General features: G+C 39.2%; 1 long non-coding RNA gene across 1 annotated transcript; it reads left to right on the forward strand.

Moving 5' to 3' along the window:
- The first annotated feature begins 369 nt into the window (after nt 1-369).
- Nucleotides 370-6,032, forward strand: LOC142008585 (uncharacterized). Its single transcript, XR_012644181.1, has 3 exons — nt 370-526; nt 1,029-1,087; nt 5,549-6,032. It is a non-coding gene; the product is annotated as an uncharacterized LOC142008585 (long non-coding RNA).
- Nucleotides 6,033-7,282: the final 1,250 nt, after the last annotated feature.

Genomic DNA, 7,282 nt, shown 5'->3' on the forward strand with positions numbered 1-7,282 from the left:
TGAATATTCCCTGGGGCTAAGGCTTTGCTGCTGTTTCTGGTTTGGGATAAAATTGGTGTGCAGTCAAACGCCATGCTCAAAATAGCAGTTTTCATAGTATGAGGGTTAGTGGGAAGTTTGAAATAAGCACTTATTTTGAACTCTGGTGCAGTGTAGCTTGCATGGGGTTTGAAATAAGATGCCTCAAAATACATTACACAAGACGTGTGATGCATAACTTATTTCGAGGTAGGGCTACAGTGTAGCCCTAGCCTGGGAGAGCAGGAAATGTGTGTACTCTTTGTGGTAATCTGATGGATTTTTTCTTTTCCTTACTGAAGTCTCCCATAGAGACCTGGATTGCCCCTGAATATGCATCCTTTTTTCCACCCCAAGGAAAAAGAGGACTGAATCTTTCTCCAGAGCACCTTTCCTTCCACTCTCTGGATCAGATAGAATAGTCCTCTGTGAATCTGAGTCCACTCTTGGGGAGCAGTGGGTACAGCACATTGTGCTGCCTTTGAACTTGTAGAGATTTCTTGAGAAAGTGAGTACAACATGAGTTTGTTTTATCTTTTCTCCGTACTCCATTCCCATGGGGCAGCTGTCACTGGGAGGGGCCCCTCACGGTGTGGTTTCAATGCAAACCACTCTGAGGCCAGAATCGTGGCAGATCTTTGGGGATTGGCCAGTTTGCAGGCAGACTCCGTGGCTATAACCAGTTGGATCTCATCTCAGTGCCCTGACAGAGTGGATCTTTCTGATGTGATCCATCAAGAGAGTTTTTTTTTTTTTTTTGCATTTTTCACCATGGGGTTGTTTGGGCCATCAGTCTACCTGAGAGAGGTTGATTACACTGCAGCTTGAGTAAAAAATAGAATTTGACCAGTAAGACCTACATAGATGAAGGCTCAGTTGGAGCTTCAAGTTTTGGAGTCCTACTAGAGAACGAAGGAAAAAGATACTGTAACTATTGTGGGGAGGTTCTTATTTTTGTGCTGATCCAATGGGATTTGCCATCACACAGTTGTTTTTTTTATTTTTTACAGGAGATGCTCTATGACAAGATATCTTCATAAACCTCAGTATTTCATTGGATTAGTTAAAGGTTAAATTTTACTTTTAAACATTGTTTTTTGCATTTTACAGTAGTATAGTATAACCTTTGCAATGAAACGTTAACTTACTTTTGGTGATACAAATCCACTTCATTATTTCTTTGTTGTCATCTGTCCAACAAGCTTCTCTTTCTTGCCTTATTTATAACATAAAAGCTACGTCTACTGTAGCACCCCCCTTTTGAAAGGGGGATGCTAATGAGACACTGCGAGATATGCTAAAGAGGTGCTGCATATTTATTAGCCTAATGGCGGCCGTGGCACTTTGAAAGTGCCACTTTCGATTGCATAGGAATAAGGGGATTTCAACATCTGTGGGGATCCTTTTGAAAAGGACCCCGTGTAGACGAGCCACGCATGATTGAAAGCGGCACTTTCGAAGTGCTGTGGCTGCCATTATGCTATTCATTGCAGTGCCTCGTTAGCATCCCTCTTTTGAAAGGGGGTGCTAGTGTAGACATGGTCAAAGTGATCTGTTTGCTACAGTTTGGCATATTCAATGGAAGTGATTTAGAAAAATTTTAACACATTGAGGATAAAATGTTACAGAGGGGAAAAAAAACTGCAAGAATATTGCATAATACCCAAGACTTCCTAACTGAAAACTCATAGAATGTCCAGCTCCACTTTCATTTCAATAATTTGCTCCCTGGGTACTTGTATGAACTTAGATGGGATTACTTATGTGAGTTCCATCCTGCTCAGTGGCTGGGATTTTCAAAAGAGAGTAAGTGACTCTGGAGCACATTTTCCATTGAAGTGCTTTTGAAAAATCTTATTCAGCGTGAGTACAAGCGACATGTTGAAACCTGAATGAACATTAGACTAATGAGTTCATGACTGCCAGTAAATTTTAGAGAAATTGTAGGTAAAGACAACATAATATTGGGATCTGTAAGGTCTAATGGTCAGTTAAAAGTCAATATAAAATATTCAGATTTCTCTCCTGCTAGGTTTTTTTTCTTTTTTTTTCCTACAAAATAACTTTAAATTAGATACTGGTAAGACACAATGTTGTTGATATTCCATGGCCCGGTTTTCTTACTTTTGTTAAGTAGCATATTTTTCCTTAAGAAATCTTTCTGACTTTAGTGGGGCTACTCACAGAGTAAGGTGTGATTCATTCTGTCCCCTAAAAAGTATTACGTTACGTGCACTGAAATTTTGCTTGAGCCTGTTCATAAAAGATGCTGAGTTGAAGTTCAGAGGAACTCAAGGTACTCAGCAACTTTCATGATTAGGCCCACTCTCTCTCTCTTGCTCTCTCTGGAGTTAAAACCTTGAAACAAAAAACAGAGAGAATAGTTACTTACGTCTTTGTGCTTCACTGTTAGTTCTTTACCACATTGGGAGGTTTCAGTACGATTTGGTGACTAGTGAATCTGAGTTTTTTCCACATTCTTCATGCTAGCAGTTGTTGCGAGCTTTATGTGGCTGACTCTGTACATCAAAAAGAAGAATTTAGATTAGAGAAACAGTAGAGAACGAAAGCGCTCTAAAAAGAGGCTTATCTTCATCCTGTTGAACAAGAATACCAGGTACTACAGCGATCTCTCAGTGCCCTGGAGGGGGTCAGTGTCGTGTTCTATGCAGTAGAATTTGGTCTTAGTTGGATCAGATTAAATGTAAGAACAAATGCAGCAATTTAAGGGACATATAAGGGAAGACATATGTCTAGGACCTGAAATCCATGATGTCTGATCCATCTTAAAATTTATTGCACCAAATAAGGCCCCAGTTGTATGAGAGAGAAAACAGATGAGACACCCGATGGCAGCTGTATGGTTCGGAGACACCATGCACTGGGGAGAAAGAGCCTTGACCCATAAACAATTGACATTGTTACATATTACAATATTATACAGCAATATTATATGTTTATATGTCATACAGGCTACATCTACACTAGCCCAAATTTAGTGAGGATAAGGGGATTTCGAAGTTCCCAGGGTCCTTTCGAAAATGATCCGTTTGGATAAGCCATGCGGCAGCGAAAAGTGGCAATTTTGAAGAGCCACAGCTGCGGTATGTTAATGAGACACTGAATATGCATTTCAGCACCTCATTAGTAATCTTTGAAATGGCCATTTGCATGGCCATTTCGAAGATTTGGGCTAGCATAGACATGGATATTGTCAGATACAATGGGAAAGTGAGAGGCCTGGCACATCCACACATTTTGCTGAGTGTGTTGCCTTGTGGCACAACCCTGCAAGCCCTTCATGAACAGAAAAGTTAATGAAGTCAGGGGGACTTTCAAGCATGAAGGATTTATCGGGTCTTTTCCATGATACTGCTAATCTTTGGTAGGGCATAGTCTGCATCATATCGCAGCTGAAAAGCCTGTGCATGCAAGACTATATGCCCTAAAATGCTGCAACCCACATCACACACAGCCTGCTGTTTTTGGTTACACGTGGTTTTATTAAATTAGTACCAAAAATCTCTCGTATCAACTCTTTCTCAGGGATCTGACTTTTAACAGATTTAAATCCATACATGTCCTTTTCTTTTGAAATGTCATGTTACTGTAGTGATAACAATGGTTAGTTTTCTTTTACATACCATGAACAGTAATAAAGAAAGGTAATACCTGCCACAAGATGACAGTTCCACAATATGGCTGTGTCTGCACTGACAGAAAACTTCGAAATGGCCATGCTAATGGCCAAATTGAAGAATACTAAGGAAGCACTGAAATGAATAAATCAGCTGATAGGAATAAGGGGATTTGATATGGGCAGGGTCCTTTCAAAAAGGACCCCGTGCAGATGAGTATTCTTTGATTTGGCCATTAGCTTGGCCATTTCAAAGGTTTTTGTCAGTGTAGATGTAGTCTCTATAACATGCCATCTATTTTTAGGCCCTAATTCTCTGTGTAGAATGATTACCGGGTACACCCTTTCGGTCTACTAGTTTATGGGAATGTCCATGAAATCCTGGTTTAGATGGCAAACGTAAAGAAATTAAAAGAATGCCAGACCAAGAAAACCCTCCAGTCTCCAAAATGACTCTCATTCTCTTTCCGCTGAAGTTAGAGGCAAAGCTTTCAAGGTCTTCAGTGGGAACAGGCTCAGACCTGTGGACCATAATCACTGGACTCCCAGCTGGTTAATATCAGTATAACAAGAATTATCCATTTTGTACCTTATTCTGATGTTCTGAGACATTCAATCCTGTTCTGGGATTCCAAGAATCTGGGAAATGCTCACTCACCTAAGGAGGCTCCTGCCAGTCCTGTGAAGGACTGATGCAAAAAATCTACTAAAGTCAATGGAAAGGCTACCATTAACATTCTTGAATTTTAGATTAGGTTCTTAGTGCATAAATAAATGATACAATTTATGGGACTTTGTCACTCCTGCCCAATGTGTATATTACCACAATCATGCACAGGTTAGAATGGATTTATATTACTTGGTTGCATGTTTATTTTATCATATTTGCAATGTTTTTGAGAATTTAAGTCCAAAACTTCACTGTGAATTTTACTTTGAGTAATGACTTAAGGGCTGGACTTTTTGTTTACATCTCAAGTTTTAAAAAGTTATAGTAGCAATGATAGTAAGACAAGTGGAATAATACATTTACTGCGCAGCAACAATAGTAACACAAGTGGAGTAACACATTAGTTGAACAAAATAAATGTGCTAAAATATATACCCCAAATAATATTGGCAGTACATTAAATATCCAGTAAATTGTGGCACCATTATACATTCATAAGTTCTGATTTGACTTCATGTAAATACTGTGGATGCTTTTGTCTTACATCAGAACTGCCATATTGGTAATGTTAACCAACCATTATGAGGGAAACTTTAAACTTCAGAGAAATAATTTGGAAGTTAGCTTAATACTGGACTTTTTAGCTTGAAAGAGACAGACTGTCAAAAGCGAACTGAATGTAACAGAATTACTCCAAAATACATTTTACAGCAAAATGTGCTGGCAGCCCTCAGTTTTGGTTGGCTTTCATGGGAGCTGATGGTGCTCAGCACTGAAGATTACTGGAGTTCAGAGGCCCACAGTCTCAGATGCTGAATGACATGGTTGGTAAATCTACCTAGGTACTTATATGATACCCAGCACCGGAGTACTCCACTACCACACAAACATGAATGAATGTATCCTCGCAACACTTGAAGGGTATGCAGAGAAAACCCCACACTGTTAATTGCAGAGCCCAAGTCAGTTGACTCATGGTTTCAGGACAGGAGTAAAAATAGCAGAGTAGACATTTTAGAATTGGTTTGCAGCTATAAGAACTTCATCCCTTAACCTTTCAGCCTGAGCCTGACTGCTTACGCTGCTATTTTTAGCCTCACAGCTTGAGTGCCACAGGCTTGAGTCAAGTGCCCTGGGCTCTAAGACTAAGTGCCACAGGCCGTTTATTTCAGTGTAGACATATCCTAAGAGGCAGAGAGTTAATTATCATCCCAATTTTACAGGTGAGGCACTGAGAGTTGAGAGAAATTAAGTGACTTGCCAAGATGCCACAAGAAGTCTGTTGTGTATCCATGTCTCTTGAGTCCCAGTCTGGGGTCCCAAGACCACCCTTCCTTCCTAAAGCATTGATCCTGCAATGAGCTCCACATAGACAGATCCACGCACTGGTGCAGAGCTTCGCTGAAGTCAAGAGAGCTCCTTACACATGGACACATTGCAGGATTGGGAACTCTGGGAATAAAATTATCGTCTCATACGCCTAGAGTTTGAATGACTTTGAACAACCCCTTTAATGAACAAGCTGAAAACAAATCTGCAACAAATGCAGTATATATTTAATATCACTTTATTAAGGCATTTGAGGAAATACAAAAATATAGCCAATCAATAGACAATATGTATAAAATCAGCTAAACGAACTTATTTGCAAGTAAATCTGATGATGCATAATCAATATCAAAAGTCAGGCTACATTGCAAATGTCAGTTAACAGCTCCAAAGTACTTATTTTGTTCCTTAAATAAACTTTACATTTTACTTAACTCTATCTTGAATGTTATATTCCTTTCCCTGGAATACCTCTGATGGCATTTTAAATATCAATGGCAACAAGGAAAATGTGACAGTTTATGGTTATATGATTGTGTGTTGAAAATATCAGAGGTATATTTTCTCATTGTTTCCTTTTACATATATTTTCTGTGCAACTAGAATATGGTGTTTTTATTTAGGGCCATAGGCTATCCTTAACCTATTCACGTAACTCTCATAGATTTCCATGGGGGTTACTTGCACAGAAAAGGGGCATATCTAATCCTTTATGTCTCCATTTTTCTTCCATGTTGAAAAGTAGTGGGAAGCTTCTCACTACATTGAATATAAAGGGAAAAAAATCTCGTTTCCAATACTTTTTTGTATTGTATTGCTGTCTTCCCAGGACTGTCACTATATCAGTATATGTTGAACATGATCAATGACAAATAAAAGATAGAACTTGATGCCCAGGTATTGAAATCAGTTGTTTGCAGTGTTTATATAAAATACCGAAGGGAAGGATGTAAAGAAGTAACAGCAAAATATAATGCTCAATTAGATTTTTTTTAAATTTATAAAAAATGTACTTTATTTGAAAGCAGTATACTTTTTTTCTTTTTTTTTTTTAAAAAAAAGGTTAAAAAGTACTGTGGGTTGAAATTCAGAATTTCTGTCCCATGGGAAATGTCAAGATTTCAAAACGTTTTTATCTCATATTGGGTTGAAAAGTTGAAATATATTTTTAATAGAAATTTCAGCAAATGATTGATTCAGAATTACCAGAGGCTATGGTTACACTACAGTGCTCCATCAACAGAAGTCACTCTTGGAAGAGATTGCCCAAGAAAACTTCTGTTGACAGAGTGCAGCCACACTCACAAAAGCCAACTGGGAGACCAGTCTGCTCTGTTGACAGAGCAACCAGACTGCCCGTCTGTTCTCTCAGCAAAGCAGGCACCCAGAAGCACAGCAGACAGGGCTGCCCATTGTCCTGGATGCCGGTCTGTTGAGAGAAGGCCCTCCCAGAGTGGCCACACAGCTATTTTTTGTTGAGAGAACCTGTCGACAGTGGCATTAAACCTCATGGCTTTGAGGCAGAATGCTGCTGGCAAAATTGCTGTGTTTTATTGCGATACTATCGACAAAACGCATTTTATGCGTGCACGCTTCATGAGTTTTCTCAACAAGACTGAGGTTTTGTG

This window comes from Carettochelys insculpta, chromosome 2 (genome assembly GCF_033958435.1).
Source record: "Carettochelys insculpta isolate YL-2023 chromosome 2, ASM3395843v1, whole genome shotgun sequence".
Lineage (NCBI taxonomy): Eukaryota > Metazoa > Chordata > Testudines > Carettochelyidae > Carettochelys > Carettochelys insculpta.